The sequence below is a fragment of the Macaca nemestrina genome, chromosome 7 (assembly GCF_043159975.1).
Source record: "Macaca nemestrina isolate mMacNem1 chromosome 7, mMacNem.hap1, whole genome shotgun sequence".
Taxonomy (NCBI): Eukaryota; Metazoa; Chordata; class Mammalia; order Primates; family Cercopithecidae; genus Macaca; species Macaca nemestrina.
The window spans coordinates 176,958,431-176,975,979 of NC_092131.1; the positions used below are offsets into that span (position 1 = coordinate 176,958,431).

Below are 17,549 nucleotides of genomic sequence, written 5' to 3' on the forward strand. Positions count from 1 at the left end.
TTGCAGGTTGCAGAGAACACGCCACTGATTTTCCATGCTAATAGCTCTGACACGAATCGACAGCCATGCCCGCTGCCTGGCTCGTTCTGTTATCCACGCACTAGTGACTGGGAAGGTCAGCCTCGTTGTTCTGATTCGCTCGGCTCTTTTCTCAAGTTCCCCTGAGAGAATGTCTTTCCTCGGCCCAGATTTCCTCACTGTGAGGTTTTGAACTTAGCTCCTGCCTCTCTTGTCCTCAGCTGTGCCTGTTTCATTTCAGCTTCTGCTTCCAGATCCTTCCTTCATGAACAGATCCCAAGCAGCAGACACCTGATTTCCAGGGCGATGGCCATCCAGGGTTTCCCAGACAGATTGGAAGAAGGAAAACACTCCTTCAGAGATGTTCCGCTCAGAGACACAAAGGGAGCCCAGGAAACCTGGACAGTGTAGAGTACGTGGGGAGTCCAATCTCCCTTGGACACACGTATTTGCATTTTTGTTTTATTTCATTGGCCATTTATTTAAAAAGCATATTCTTCATACATATGAGTAGTACCATTTTGACTTGAAATCTACAGATAAATTACAGTGCATTTTAAAGAAATCCTAATAAAATATTGAATATTATTTAGTGCACTCTAAGTTTATTTGAATGGGCTTTTCTTCACAGTGCAAGGATTTGGGTGAGGTTTTGGTTTATTTCCTTCTAAAAAAAGTAACACATAGAGTTAAAAGTAAGCACAAATAGAGTTGGTTCTGCAGGGGGAAATGTAGGCTCACCTGAGGGCACACAGGGTTCAGATGGAAACAAAGCCGGGACAGAGGTGGCTAGAGGCTTTCTCTGCTGGGTCCCCCTCCCGTCCCCTCTGCCTCTGTTGCCTCTGATAGCCCGGACCTGGGTCCCTGCCACAGTCAGATGTGGCTCCTCTGCTCGGCTGCTCAGTCAGAGCTCTGTGGGCCTGCGAGGACTCACCTGCCGGCCCTGGAGGCTGAGATGATGCAGATTCAGTGCGGACCTGCCCGCTGGAACAAGATGGCACTGAGGGGATCTGTCGTTATATGTTAAAATGAGACTCGATGTCTCCCTCACCCTCCCTAGTGCCCGACTCAGCTGTTTGTGAAATCAGGGGACATGAGGGTGATGTCTGAGAGACAGAGGGTGGCCGGGGGCCTGCCTGGCCTCCTCACCAGCCCTCATTCTCACCAATGTGTCCCTCTGTGTCCACGATGCCCTCCTGTCATCATCTGAGCAGCACTGTCCGAGGAGCTGCAGTCAGAACTGGCCCCCAGAGTCTGGCTCTCCTGGGTCCTCCCCTGTCCCCAGACCCCAGGCTGGGTAGTCTTTCTGTGTCAGCACTACCTCCCCATCTCCAAGCGGGACATCCTATATGTGGGTGGCTGTGTGGATGCCATGCCAGGAGCCACACAGTGTCCTGTGAAGGTTCGAGGCTCAGCATAGAGGAGACCAGATTGTCCAGCTCTGTCAGGACATGATGCATCCGCCGCACCCCGGCCAGGGGATGCTGGTGATGTCTGTTAAACCCACTGGTCCTCTGAGGAATTTCTGCAGCTTCCTTAAACCCCAGGATTCTGAGTTACAGCAGAAACTGAAGACATCTGCAGGGCCTCCTGGGGCCAGCTTCCCTTTTGGCTGGGAATTTGACTTGGTGAGAGAGGGCACCTCCCACCTGCAGGTATGAGCCCAGGCAGAATATTGAATCTGGAAGAGATTTCTGAGATAATCCAACCTCATCATCTTATGGATAAAGAAACTCAGGATCCAAAAGGTCCGTGTCTGGAGGATTTTGTTATAAATAATTGCACAGCACCCTGCCTAGTGATGTAAAATTCTAAACTGTGATCCGTGTGTTAGCCTCCAACACCGGCTTTGTTGTCATCGGGCCGTGTGTCTTCAAGGGTTGTGACAACTTAGTTGAGGTGCATTTGCTTCGACCGAAAAAGAGTCTTGGCCCCAACAACGGCCCAGGTCTCAGATGGTTTTGAGGTCACTGCTCCGGGCTGCACCTTGTGTGTTTCGACACCACGCCGAATTGATGCTGCCTGTGGCAGTCTCACAGAAGGAACACAGAACAGTGCTGGGTGTCACTCATGTAGTCCCCGGGCTCCTGGACCCACTGCTGGAGGGTGTGTCGGTCTCCCAGGAAGGGACTCCCTAAGAAGGCACTGCAAAGGCTGGATGCATCAAATCATAGATCCGTCTTTTTCACCTGGGAGAGTTTGGGCATTTAGGGAATGGATTGACTTGAGCAAGAATGGCCAGAGCAGCTCCCCACCCCTGTCCTGGGGTGCTGGGAGGGGCCTGAGGCTGGATTGCGGGATCATGGTGGCTGCCACCCCTTTCCTGTCCCCTCTCCTTCTGCCTTAGGATGGAGGCTGCCTGCTCTTCCCTCCCCGAGCTGTCCACTCAGCTGGCCCATGTGTCTCCTTATGGCTTTGAGAGTCTGACTGCCACAGGAGAAATCCCCACCTGGTGAAACTCGCCTGAGGGTTTCTTGTCCCTGGGAGCATTGATGCCTTCTGCTGTAAGTTGTGAAATGCATTTTAAAGGCAAGAGCCTCCCTCTGGATTAAGCACCCGTGGGAAGCTGGGCACGGGGCAGAGCGCCCGCGTCAGGCTCTGTGAGGTCAGGCACCCACAGCCCTTTCCCATCCTGGGGGAGCTTCCCTCGGCGGAAAAGGCAGAACTCTCTTTTTGATCTCATTGACAAGTCGGGGGCTCAGGCCTTCATCTGCCACTGTGCCAGCAGGCTTGTCTTTTGCAATATAATGGAATGGGAAGGGATAATTTCCATTTTACCGTGAGCTGAGTTTTGGTTCCTTTATTTTCAGCTTCTCCCAGTAGCTCAATTTCACACTGAGGAGAGGAACAAATGACTGGCTGGTGATATTTTAAATTTCCTGGTTTAAATAGAGTCATCCTCAGAGGTTATGTTGCTTTCCAATTGATATTTCTTCCCCATAATGAGAGAAGTGACCTGATCTCATGCTTGAAATTAATTTTCCAAATTACTGACTATAATAACCTTCCTTTGAAAAATCTCTGAGTTTCTATGGAGAACTTGTTTTTCTGTAGTTTTCGGATTCTTCAAATAGCTGCAGAAACCCAGCCCTGGAACGCACTGGCGGCAGTGCGGGTCGCTGGCCTTCAGCAGCTGCACACACTCACAGGCGTCCCTGGAGATGTGTCAGGTGGGGACACAGGCTGCAGGGTTTCCAGAGGGAGGGAGACAGGGCTCGGGAGAGGCCAGGGACCCTTGAGAAGGCGCAGGGGAGAGACGCTGTCAGATGGAGCATGTCACACGGGAGGGTTCTCGCCTGTTCTTCTGAGTACACTGCTGTGGTGTTTAGTTAAGGGAGTTGCGTTTTCCAGCTTGTATGGATCTTCTCTGTGGTTGCTTGTCTTAGTCTGTTTGGGCTGCAGTAACAACATACTACAAATGAGGTATCTTATACACAACAGAAACTTACCTCTCACAGTTTTGGAAGTGGGGAAGTGCAAGATCAAGGTGCTGGCGATTGGGTGTGCGATGAGGGCCTGCCTCCTGGTTTATTGATGGCCGTGTTCTCACCCTCACCTCACATGATGGAAAGAACAAGCCGCTCTCAGGGGCCTCTTTCATACGAGTGCAGATCCCATTTGTGAGAACACCCAAAGGCCCTTCCTTCTTCCAAAACCATCACTTTGGGAGACAGGTTTCAGTGTATGAATTTGGGGGGGACACAGACACCCAGATCATAGCACTGCTCTGTGGAAATAGAGCACAGTTGGGTAGGCACAAAGTCAGGTAGCAGGGAGACAAATAGCTAGAGCTTTATTGAGAGAGAGAGAGAGAGAGATACAGACAGACAGACATGGAATGAGAGGTGAGCTGCCTGGGGGTGCTCTGAGACACAATTGGGAGGTGCACCCGCAGCTGGCCCTGATACCCCTGCACCAGATGCCTCCCACGGCCACTCTGGGCTCAGATCCCTCTGCTCAGGCCTTTGCAGTTTGTCCAGGCCCAGCCTCTGCAAAGATCCTGGCTCCACACAGACTCCTCCCTGCTCCCAGGGGTGCCTGACAGCGGCTGTCTCCTGCTGGGCTTCACTGTGGATGCTGAGCAGGGAACAGGTCGCACTCCTCCCCACACAGCTCGTCCTCAGGCAAACCCGGGTGGCGGGAGCAGGAGCCTGTGGATCCACCCTTCTTCCTCTTACCCCCTGGGCTGGATTCCTCCTCGAGAGTGTCCTGTGAAATCAAGAGTCCCAAGCTGCAAACACCAAGGGTGGTATAATCAGTGCCCTTGGATGATTCTCTAACAGACCTTCATAGCGTGTAGAACCCTTGCTACATGCCGATTCTGTAGGACCCAGACCATGGCAGTGATCACAGTTGTTAGGATTCTCAGGTCTTGTTTGGCTCTTAGTTTACTCAGGGACAAAACAGAACTAAATAGGTGTGTGGGTGCTGCCTGTTCTCACAGCTACCTTTCTGTTTCAGACCATTCCTTTTACTGGTATCCTTTTCAAATGGCAACTTGTATTCCATTTTTATCTTTCCTTTTTTTTGGGGGGGAAATGTATTGATGATCTGTCCTCACTCTTTTAAATCCTGGTACTTATTCAGCTCTGGGACGCAACTTATGTATTATATCACATGCATCTCCCCAGACCTTGGGAACACTGGCTTCTGAGCTTCAGCTCACAGGAGCAGGGGCTGGCGCATCTGCTGAGGGCAGAGCCAGGCTGGAAGCCAGGAGTGCTGCCCTCAGGGCGGGCGGGTTCCGGGGATGTGCAGCACCTTTCTTCCATATTGGCTTTGAAGATGCTGAAACTCCCTAGAAACTGGAAGAGCGTGTGTTTAGTGACTTTTTACCCGTTGTTAGTAAGTGTGGAAGGCAGAATAATGACCCTCTCTCTCCACCAAAGATGTTCGCTTCTTAATTCCCAAAACCTGTGTCTGTGTTATTTTACGTGGCAGAAGAGATTTTGCAAATGTGATCGACTTACAGATTTTGGGACGGGGAGATTATACTGGGTTCTTCACGTGGGCCCAATCTAATCACCAGGGTCTTTGTAAGAGGGAGGCAAGAGGGTCAGAGGAGATGTGACCTAGAAAGAGAGGACACAGGGGCCGGGTGCAGCGGCTCAAGCCTGTAATCCCAGCACTTTGGCCGGGCGCGGTGGCTCACGCCTGTAATCCCAGCACTCTGGGAGGCCGAGGCAGGTGGATCACGAAGTCGGGAGATCGAGACCATCCTGGCTAACTCGGTGAAACCTTGTCCCTACTAAAAATACAAAAAATTAGCTGGGGGTGGTGGTGGGCGCCTGTAGTCCCAGCTACTCCAGAGGCTGAGGCAGGAGAATCACTTGAACCTGGGAGGCAGAGGTTGCAATGAGCCAAGATCGCGCCACTGCACTCCAGCCTGGGCAACAGAGCGAGATTCCATCTCAAAAAAAGAAAGAGAGGACAGAGGGATGTGGCCATGGGGCCAGGTGATGCAGGAGGCCTCTGGTGCTGGAAAGAAATAGTTCTCTCCTAGAGCCTCCAGCAGGAGCCCAGCCCCGCAGGCCCGTTCTAGACCTCTGATCGCCAGCACCATAAGACAAGAAATTCGTGTTGTTTCAAGCCACTGAGTTCCTGGTATTTTTTAATAGCAGATATAGAAAAGTAATACAATGATACAATGAGTTGGTGATTTTTTTCTAGACTGATTCTTTTTACAAAGTCGTATTTTTCAATTGGCGAAATTATATTGTTTTCAAGGAATTTTTTCCTGCAGAAAAATTTTTAGAATAGTATATTAAACACAATGGCACAGGTGTCTCTCTCTCTCCGTCTCGCCCTCTGTATGCAGTTTGCCCCAACCAGTGATCAGTTTTCTACGGAGGGCTTTCTTTTTCTAATCTGCATTATCTCACATATTTATTTTATATATATATATATATATATATATATTTTTTTTTTGAGACGGAGTCTTGCTCTGTCGCCCAGGCTGGAGTGCTGTGGCCGGATCTCACCTCACTGCAAGCTCCGCCTCCCGGGTTCACGCCATTCTCCTGCCTCAGCCTCCCGAGTAGTTGGGACTACAGGCGCCGCCACCTCGCCCGGCTAGTTTTTTGTATTTTTTAGTAGATACGGGGTTTCACCGTGTTAGCCAGGATGGTCTCGATCTCCTGACCTCGTGATCCGCCCGTCTCAGCCTCCCAAAGTGCTGGGATTACAGGCTTGAGCCACCGCGCCCGGCCATTTATAATATTTTTGTGGTGAGAACTCAAAATCTACTTTCTTAACAACTTTCAGGAATACAATACATTTTTATTTACTGTAGTCATCATGTTTTACAATAGGGCTCTTGAATGTACTCCTTCTAACTGAAATTTGGTATCGTTTCATCTCTCCAACCCTACCTCTCCACATCTTCATCGGTCCAATCCTACTCTGCTGTCTACTTCTATGAGTTCAACTCTTTGATTCCTCATAAAAGTGAGATCATGACACATTTGTCTGTCTGTGCCTGGTGTATTTCACTTAGCCTGATGTTTTCCAGGTTCACTCATGTTGTTGCAAAAAACAGGATGCCCTTTTTTAAGGCTGAGTAGTATCCCATTTTGTATATACCACGTTTCTTTCTCTCTTCATCCTTTTGTGACTGAGTGCAGGTTCAGCTGTTTGCTGCTCAAAAGCCAAAACTCAAAAGACAAGAGATGGTGGGAGGAAAAGCAGGTTTATTTGGGGAACCAGCAAGTTAAGAAGATGCTGGACTAGTGTCTTGAAGTACCATCTGAAGTCAGTACAAATTTTAGGCTCTTATGTTAAGAGTAGGGGGGCGGGGAGAAGAGAAGGGGGCTGGGATCAAGATGTGGCATTTGGGGGTGCCAGCAAGATTCTGAGGAGGTCGGGAACTTCTTTGTCCTTGGTCAGGACAGTCCTTACTTCTACAAATCGTTGCCTAACGTGGTCAGTTGTTTACATACTTCTTTAATCCCAGGTTAGTTTTAAAAACTACATGATTGCTAGTTTTGCCTGTTACCTCAGTGCTCTAAGATTATCCTATCCTATGTGCAGGAATGGGTAAAGACCCTGTAAACAAAAATGGAGTGAGTTATGTTTTTCTTTTGCTGTTTCTCTACTACACTTTGAAGGGCACTTAGGTCCATGTCATATTGTGCTGCAAAGCACGGGACTGCAGACGTCTCCTGGACATACTGATGTCATTTCTTTGGACAGATACCCAGCAGTGGGATTGCTGGATCGTATGGCAGTTCCATTTTTAATTTGGTGAGGAACCTCCACGCTGTTTTTTCTAATGGCTGCACTAATTTACGTTCCCATCAGCAATGGATCGTATGGCAGTCCCATTTTTAATTTGGTGAGGAACCTCCATGCTGTTTTTTTCTAATGGCTGTACTAACTTACATTCCCATCAGCAATGCACAAGGGTTCCCTTTGCTCCACATCCTTGCCAAGAATTGTCTTTTGTCGTTTGGATCATAGTCATTCTGTGAAGTGATACCTTGTTGCGGTTTTAATTTGCATTTCTTGGATGATTAGTGGTATGGATCATTTTTTAATAAACCTGTTGGCCATTTGTATTTTTTTTTTTTTGAGAGATGTCCCTTTAGGTTCTTTGTCCTTTTCTAAATCAGTTTGTTTTCTTGCTGTTGAATTGGGTTCCTTGTATATTTAGGGTATTAATCCCTTATCAGATGTACAATTTGCAAATATTTTCCCATGTTCTGTAGGTTGTTTCTTTGTTGATTGTAGCCTTTAGTTGGGTGCAGTCTCATTGGTCTATTTTTGCCTCTATTGTCTGTGCTTTTGGGATCATTTTCAAAAAAATCACTGCCCAGACCAATGTCATGGAGCTTTTTGCCTGTTTTCTCCTAGAAGTGCTATAGTTTCCAGCTTTACATGGAAGACTTTAAGATACTCTGAGTTGATTTTCATTTATAGTATAAGGGTTCATCTAGTTTCATTCTTTGCATGGGGATATTTAGTTTTCCCAGCACCATTTATTAAAGAAGTTGTACCTTCCCATTATGTGTTCCGGAATACCGAGAGGATTTTGTAGTTAAAAAAAGTTTAGAGACATGGTTTTGCTCTGTTGCCCAGGCTGGGGTGCAGTCGCATGATCGTAGCTCACTGCAGGGCTCCAACCTCAGCCTCCCAAGTAGCTGGAACTGTGTACAGGCACCACCACACCTGGCTCTTTGGTTTTGTTTTTAACTTTTTATAGAGATAAGGTCCTGCTACGTTTCTCAGACTCGTCTTGAACTCCTGAGCTCCAGCGGTCCTCCCACCTCTGTCTCTCAGAGTGTTGGGATTAGAAACACGAGCCCTGTGCCCAGCCTGAGGTCTTTCTTATTTCAGTTAATAAAGTTGTAAGACTTCAGAGTTCAAAACAGGAAATGCTATTTATATTTAAAGAACAACCAAGTGATTTGTGGATTCCCCACAGCTTCCTTGGAAACACCCTGCTGTCCTTGCTAACGGGTAACGATGGGCCAAGGGGTGGCCACAGCCTCACGAGGACACTGTAAGGGAAAATTGCGATTTCTGAGGGCAGCCTAAGCGGGGAGGTGACCTAAGGCACCCATGTTTAGAAGATGCAAACAGGATTAGGCATATAAAGATATACCTTATTACCTTATTTCAGTATCATGGTAATTTTAATGCCCAACATAAATAATAGTAATGAAAGCATGATACTCTAAAAAGTGCCTGCACCATCCACCTCTGTCTCTCCTCCCCTCTACAATTTCCAGGTTCACCTGTTCACAGCCTGAGAAACGGCTCCTCTGTAACTGCTGGTTCTGAGTGACCCACGCAGCATTGGGGACCGTTTTCCAGAGGCTCTGCACCCTCCTCATAGCTGCAGGTGAGCCGCGGGGCACACACTGCACCCTCCTGGCCTTCTCAGGGTGCACTCTGCCAGCCTGATGCTTCCTTTGGCTTGCTCTGCGACCTGTCTTCTTTTGCTGAGCACTTTCTTTGCCCTTTTATTTCTAGTGGACATGTAATTACTGTACATATTTACAGGACACAGCATGATATTCCCGTATATGCACACAGTACGCAATGATCAAATCAGGGCAATTAGCATATCCACCGCCTCAAACATTTATCGTATCTTTGTAGTAGGAACATTCACAATCCTGTCTTCTAGCTTTTTGAAAATATACAGTAAGTTATAGTTAACCGTCTTCACCCTACAGTGCTGCAGAACAGCGGAACTCATTCCTCCTATCTGGCCATAGTTTTCTATCCATTAGCCAACCTCTTCCCTCCGCAGCCTCCTCCAACACCCCTCCCAGCCTCTAATACTGTTTACATCCTACTTCTATCAGCTCAGATTTCCTTTCAGCTTCCACAGCTACGTGAAAACGTGGTATTCATCAGAGCCTGACATTTTGCTTAGCATAATGAACTCCAGACTCATCCATGTTGCTGCAAATGATAGGGCTTTCTTCGTTTTACGGCTGAATAGTATTCCGTGTATACACCACATTTTCTTTATTCGTCTGTTTGGTCACTTAGGTTGATTCTGTCTTGACTGTTGTGAGTAGTGCTGCAGTAACCGTGGGGCTGAGGTACCGCTTTGATGTACTGATTTCCCTTCCTTTGGATAAAGGAAGTGGTGGCATTGCTGGGTCGTGTGGTGACTACTCAGCCTATCAGGGGCTTTAGCTTCCTGACATCGGCCACTCACTCCCCTGCCAGTTTGGAGGTGCAGCTTTGTGCCACTGGGCTCCGTCCTTCTCTGTCTTAGGAGTGTCCTTTGGTAGGGTGAGCAGAGCAGAGGCTTTCTGCAGAGCCTCCTTGTTTCTACTTATTGCAGTCGGGACATAGCTTTACAGGCTCTCTTGAGAATGTGTCTACTTGAGATGCAAATAAATCTTTATTTCTTTCCTTTCACTAATTCCAGGGCAGCAAGGTCCTAGTCTCTTCGAGTTCCCAGCCCCTCCACACCCTTCCGTTGGTAGTAAGAGTTAAGTTGAGAGGCGCTCTTGGCCTTCTGGAGGTTAACTTGTCAGTAAGTCTCTTCACTGGGCACATAGAGAGGGAAGGTGCATATTCATCCCTCTTTCTGCCATCCTTTCCATTGAATGAGGTATTAAATGGCACTTCATTTACAATGGAGACAAGATGTTACGTGAAATAATTTGGAAGGTGGAAGGCAGGTGGCATGGGGGATCCACATATGGGGAAGATCAAATGCCAAATGCAATGGCTGGAAAAACAGAAATTTGTACCGCAACACCTGTCTATCAAATTGTGCCACCCCAGGGATCAAAGTCAGCTGTGAATGGAAAGAGAATTGGATGGATTGAGAATCTTCCTCAGTGACACTGGATGTTGCAAGACAAAGGGCCTGGGAAGATGTGTTGAAACTTCTCCGGAAAAATAACGTTGTGTCCTAATTTCCATCCTCCGGACTCCTGTCTATCATGTGTTGTCTTAGTCTGCCCGGGCTGCTATAACTAAGCACCACAGACGGTGGGTCTTAAACCACGGAAATGTATTTTCTCTGTTCTAGAGGCTGGGAGTCCGGCATCAAAGTGTGGGCAGGGCTGGCTTCCCCTGAGGCCTCTCTCCTTGGCTTGCAGATGCTGCTTTCCTGCTGTGTCCTCACATGGCCTCTTACTCAGGCAGTCCCCATCTCTTTTTTCAGATGAGTACATCAGTCCTGTTGGATTAGGGCCCCGCTCTTACCTCCTCATTTAACCTTAATCAATTTCTGAAAGGCTCTATCTCTAAACACAGTCCCTTGGGGGCATAGAACTTCAGCAAATGAATTTTAGGGGACAAAATTCAGTCTATAACATGGTGCATGGTAAAATAAAGACACCTGTAAACAGTAGGTCTTTATCTGCGAGTTCTGCATTCCAAGAATTCAACCAATCATGAATCAAAAATATTTTAAAAAACAATAAATAAAACAGTACAATAAAACAACACAGTATAATAACTATTACGTAACATTCGCATTGTATTAGGTAGTGTAAGTAATCAAGAGATGTCTTAAATTATGCTGGAGGATGTGCATAGGTTAGATGCAAACACCATGCCATTTTATCTCAGGGACTTGAGCATCTGTAGATTTTGGTGGCTGTGGGGTCCTGGAACCCATCTACCACATATACTGAGGGACGATTGTATGTTCAAGGACTCAGACAGTTGGCCTCCTTCCAGCAAAACGGCATGATAAATCAAATGTCAAGAAAGACACTGGATCAGGAAACAGGGAGGCCAACATGGGGGCCTGATGATGGGGCCCCAGGTGTTGCTGGGTGGCAGGCTAGAGAATCTGTCCTGATGGGCTGATGTGGTCGGGAGCAGGAGGGAGGCTCTGAGACGAGGCAGGTGTGCACTGAGAGGTGTGACATGGGGCAGCACAGGACAGAAAGAGGAAGTCACGGGGAAATGCACAGGATGCATGGAAATAGAAGGATGTAATGGTATTCTACAGTAGTATTCTACCTGTTTTGTGAATTTAAAAAGGTATACATTGCATAGTCACAACCATGATAATTATTTATTGATTTTCAACTTTAAAAACAAATTTGCAAACTTTAATTATGTTTATAAATGACAGAAATTAGGATCTGAGCAATGGGAGGAAAGGATGGGCGCAAAGGTCAGCTTATTCTATGGCACTAGGAATCAAGGTATCTCTAGAAGAAGGAAACGGTTGGAGGTAGATTATTTAAAGTTACAAAGGTAACCAATGTAACTAATAGTCTTACAGCCATATTGGGAAGACTGGTTTGATGTATTGGAGTCTAAAATTGATAAATCAAGATGTGTTTTAATGAGAAAGGTATTACCTAGGGATCTGGAGTTAACCACCAGGACTGGAAAGAGTGGAAAGAATGAACCTCCCCCTAATCCCCCCAGTGCCACTGTCTCTGCTCAAGATGGAGGGATTTGGGTTGGTGAGATGGGCGGGGGGCTGTTGATCCCCATCACACACCCTTCTGTACTACGATATTCTATATATATATATATATATATACACACACACACACAGAGAGAGAGATTTAATATACATGTATATAATTGAATATGAAGGTGTGTAATTAAATATAGTATTTTTAAAACATATAAAGTATATTTGATATTCATCAAACTGACATTTTTGTTGACAAAGACTTATGAGTAAAAACTCTCCCTTTCCTTTCTCCTTCATATAAACCTTCCCTGACGTATTTCCATCTGTGGGAGCAATTTCTTGCCTTGCAAGATTATTGAAAAGTTTATTTCAACCCAAACAACGCTTGCTATTACATTGTTCCACTTCTATTGGAATAAAAATGCCTCCACTCTCTATATTTGTAGCTGAGAGTTTAGGCCAATAATACTGTTTCTTCCGTTATTTTCCCTGTAAGCCCCCGGGTTCCACTTCGGCTGCGTCTTGTGTGTGCCCAAAGCCTCTTCACTCAATGGCTTGGCTCTTTATGGTTTCTTTCTCCCTCCCTTCCAACAAATCTCCCAGGAAAGATTCCATCATGCCTTCCAGCCAGCCATGCCCTCTCAAAGTCTTTCCCTTCCAGACTTCTTTCATTAGAGCAGAAGGCAATGATAAAAGTCCTGCATCTGGGCCTCCTTGCTAAGGCAATGGCAGGAGACCGCGTGTCCCTGAAGGAGAAGGAAAGGTCACGTGCACCAGGCAAGGGGAGCTGAGTGCCTCGGCGTGTAATGGGCCCTCCGGCGCGTTTTCATCTGTTTGCTGTTTTGAGGTCTAAGCTGGAGGTAGTCTGTGGACTCTTCTACCCAGTGATCCTGGGTGTCTTTAAACAAGATCCCTCTCCATGTTGCTGATGGTAAGAGTGCTGTGTCCAAAGCAAGAATGCAACAGAATGTGTAGAGCTCATCACCACTGAGGTGATGGTGATTCCTTTCTCCACCTCCACTTCCCTTCTTCAGTGAACAGTTTCTTCTCAGGACCCAGTTCGACAGCATCAGAGGATGATACTGGGTCACCTTTTTCATCGCCGCCCCAACTCCATGTGCGTATTGAAGAAGCTCACACATTTCCTTCACATGTTTGTCATTCTCACTCATTTGAAGTGGGACGGTGTCCTTACCTGGTGTAGATATTGTCTTTGACAGTTGGAGAACTTTGTAGGGAAGCATAGGTAGAATCAGAAGACAGTTACATGGCTTAGAAGAAATCTGCTGAATTAAGGTTCTTTTTAAAATTTGCAAATGATTTTGAGAAAATGGAGTCCACGTAATTATATGCCTTGTCTCTTTATTCTGCTTAGTGCCACTTTCTGCACAAAATAAATACATTTGTTTAATTAGCAAATAATTTTGAGATAAAAGAGTCCACTAACTTACATGTTTTCTCTTTCTTGCTTCACTATGCCTAGTGCTATTTTCTACAAGAGAGAAACGCATATTTTCTCCATTGATTACTGTATTGATCTGGCACAGGTGAGAGCTAGTGGTTTTGAATCAAGCGGACTCTCATTCCCATTGTGGCCCAGGATAAATTTTAAATAAATTCCACTTTGGAAAGGGAGCCATCAAAACCCACTTAGGTCAGTGCCAGGGGCTGCCACAGATCATGCAGAACGCTGGTGCCACATCAGCAGTCTTGACAAGCTGACAGTGACCATACACTTCCCGGGAAGAAATCGATGAGAAATTTACCACTAGGGCTTACATGGAGAAACAAAGGTGATTTAAATTTAGCACTGAAATGTGGCGTTACAGCCAGAATCTTGTTTTCCAGAGTTTAGTGATACATTGATCTCAACCCCCATGGTCAGTCATCTGTAAACTGTTGAGTCCTGAGAAAATTAACCTGCAATATGTGATACTGTTTTTTGCTGTAGTCACCGGGTCCTAATTTCCTCTAGCTGTTCCTTCTGTGACAGAAACGACTGATACTAGGATATTTCCCCACATTAAGAGATTTGAACCTGTCAAAGACTTTCTCAACCAAGCAGATGAGACCTGTGATTAGCCATTTTCGGAGCAGATGGGAGCGTCTGATGCGCAGATGGAACCCAAAATATTTAAAACATTCGTTTTCTTTCCATCTATCTGTGGGAAAATTTTTAAACTTAAATTTATAAACCCCAAATGCTATGCCTAAGACTCATCTCTGCAAAGTTAATGGTGTTCAGTTATGATTTCTTTAACACATATTTGTGAATTCTTTTTATGCGTGGGGTCATGCTGCAGGCTGAGACAGTGCACATGGTCCCATGTTTAGACAAGCACCAGACGGACTATCGCTTAATAAATTGCAGTGGTAAAAAGTGCTGGAAAAGAAGTATGGGATACTTTGAGAACATATACCGGGGAGATGTGCCAGACATAGTGGGGGATGAAAAGGGCCGCTCCCTTGAGCTGAGAGACTGTTGGGCAAGGGGGGGGCACAGAGAAGAGGGCAGGATTCAAATCAGAAGTAACAGCGGAGGGAGGATCTAGAAGCCAGAAGAAACAGACAGCGGCCTCTAGAGAAACTGGAGAAATGGTTAGAGACTGTGAGATTAGCCCAAATACTAAACATAAAATAAAAATACCACGTCCCTTAGCATCCATCCTTTTCATAAAAGAAAAAAAAAAAATGAAACTAAAAAGTCACCTAACCAAATTAGTCCTAAAAACCCAATTACCCTAAACTAAATGCCTCCCCATTGCCTTATTAAAAATCAAAACCACCCCTCAAAAAACATTAGTTTATCCCCTTATAAAATACTATATGAACTGCCTTATTTGCATTGTACTACTAATGGCCCTACATTTGAAACCAAATACCAGTTCCTCCAAAACTATATACTTAGTGTATCTTCTACTTTCTCTTCTCTTAAAACGAAAGTCTCCTAACACAAACACTACCCCTAAAGCTCCCAACACATCAACACCAACCTAAAAATCACGTCCTCATCAAAAAGTGTTTTTAAAACCCTCAAACCAGCTAAAAACAAACAAACAAAATACCTTACTAATATTCCTAACTACTAAAACTACAATCCAAACAACGAAAAAGTAAACTCACCACACCCAAGTCAAAAAACCATCACCATCCCCTTCAAAATTACAAGCCATTATTCCAAAGTCGAGCCCTACCAAATTAAAACCAAAAAAACCCTTAATTCTTAATTCCTTTGTACCTTTTATATTGTCTCTCCCTCTTTCCTCACTCTATTACTAATTCATTATTAATATAACTAAATCTAACTCAGCCCCAAACCATTATTCTTAATACTTATCTTGTTATACCTTATAAAAATTTAAAAAACCAAAAACAACCAACTTCTTCAAATGAATATCTCAACTCTATTCCTCTAATTTCTACAATTAACCCTAGTTCTCATCATTATAATCATCTACAACCAAAACACCGTTCCTTTACTCCCACAGCCTAACAACCATATAATAATTAAAACTACATCCTTTAAATCACCCAATACCAAAGTTAAACCTCTACAAAATAGTTTACATCAATCTAAAGCCCCTCCTCCATTTTACCAAAAAACCCGCTCTCTCTAATTGCCAATCTCACCACTACAACCCTATCCTTATTTCTATTACTACATCTACCTCCATTGACCCTAAGCCTGCCCCCAGTCACTTCTGTAGTATAAAAGCCAATGTCAATTTAAAATAAAACACAAAAACAAAAGTCACATTAAAAATAAAAACCTCTACTCTCCTTTGTTCTAAATACTCTCATAACAACCAGCCATACAAAAAAACACCCTTCTATGCAAAACTAAATTTACTTTACTAAAAATCCTTTATCTAAATACTCATTTTTCCTTAAAACTCCAAGCCTTATTTCTAACAGACTGCAAAGGGTGGGCACCTGAGACACAGCAATAGAGACAGTTGGAAGATGACCCAGGTTCCCTGGGCTTCACATTGGAGCAAAGGGAAGCACTGAAAACGTTAGGCAGGGAGTTACATGAACAGACACAGGTCTTCAAGGACCGTGCTGGTCCCAGCTAGGAAACACGATTTAAGCCAGCACTTCCATTCCGGCTACCAGTGCTTTATCAAGTATGGACACTGCAAATACTTTCTCTCAGTCTGCAGCTTGTCTTTTCATTCTCTTAGCCGTGTCTTTTGAAAAGCAGAGGTTTTCAATTTTGATGAAGTCCAGTTTACCAAGTTTTTTGTTTTCATAGATCATGCTTTTGGTGTTTTATCTAAAAACTCATCACCAAAAACAAGGTCATGAAGATTTTCTCCCTCCTGTTTTTTTTGTTTTTTTTTTTTCTTTTTTGAGACTGACCTTTGCTTTTGTTGCCCAGGCTGGAGTGCAATGGCGCAATCTTAGCTCACCGCAACATCCGCCTCCTGGGTTCAAGCAATTCTCCTGCCTCAGCCTCCCGAGTAGCTGAGATTAGAGGCATGTGCCACCACGCCCGGCTAATTTTGTATTTTTAGTAGAGATGAGTTTTCTTCATGTTGTTCAGGCTGGTCTTGAACTGCCGACCTCAGGTGATCTGCCTGCCGCAGCCTCCCAAAATGCTGGGATTACAGGTGTGAGCCACTACCCCGGATCTGATTTTTTTTCCAGAAGTTTTAGTTTTCAATTTTACATTCATATCAATCATTCATTTTGTGATAATATTTGTATGCAACATGAAGTATGGATTGGAATTCTTTTTTTTCTGCTTATGGATATCCATTTCAGTACTTTATGTTGAAGATTATCTTCTGCATTGGTTTTTACTTTTGTCAAAAAATTGGCTTTATGGACTTTGTTCTGTTCCATTGATCAATCTGTTTGTCTTTATCACACTGTCTGGATTACTGTAGCTTTCTAATAAACCTTGAAATCAGATTTTGATCCTGCACATTTGTTCTTCTCTTTCAAAGTTACTTTGACTATTTTAGGTGCTTTGCATTCCTACAAAAATTTTAGGAATAGCCTGTCAATTTCTAAAAAATGTCCTGCTGGGATTTTGATTAGGAATGCATCAAATCTGTGATTTGGGAGGATTAGCTCTCAATATTGAGTCTTCTGACATAGAAACACATTTCTCCATTTATTCCAATCTTTTAAAATTTCTCCCAGTAATTCTTTGTGGTTTCAATGTATGTATGTTTTACATCTTCTGCCAGATTTATGCTCATGTATTTTACATTTTTGATGGTATTGTAAATGGTTTTTTTTTATGATTTGAACTTCTAATTGTTTGTTGCTCATATATAGACATTCAGTTTATTTTTGTATATTGATATTGTATCCTGAAACTTTGCTAATACCTTTCTTTATAGTTTGCATAAGTAATTATGTCATCTATAAATAACTATGCTTGTACTTCTTCCTGCCCAATCAATATGTCTTCTATTTCTTTATTTTTTCATGTGTTATTACATTGGCTAGAACTTTCAATATAAAAGTCCAACAGATGGAGAGCAGATATCCTTATATTGTTCCTAAATCTTAGGGGGAAAACACCTAGTCTTCTACCTTTTTTTTTTTTTTTTTGAGATAGAGTTTTGTTCTTTTCACCCAGACTGGAGTGCAATGGCATGATCTTGGCCCACTGCAACCTCCTCCTTCTGGGTTCAAGCGATTCTCTTGCTTCAGCCTC

The 17,549-nt window shown here is 44.5% G+C and overlaps 1 protein-coding gene and 1 long non-coding RNA gene across 8 annotated transcripts in view; both read left to right on the plus strand.

The window, feature by feature from the left end:
• LOC139355519 (uncharacterized) overlaps window positions 1–606 on the plus strand; it is a 37,385-nt gene extending 36,779 nt beyond the window's left edge. Inside the window, exon 2 of the long non-coding RNA XR_011606296.1 lies at window positions 260–606. This is a non-coding gene — a long non-coding RNA (uncharacterized lncRNA). The remainder of the gene's footprint in view (window positions 1–259) is intronic.
• Window positions 1–17,549, plus strand: part of LOC105497446 (gamma-aminobutyric acid type A receptor subunit gamma3) — a 560,409-nt gene that overhangs the window by 278,774 nt on the left and 264,086 nt on the right. The window lies entirely within an intron of this gene.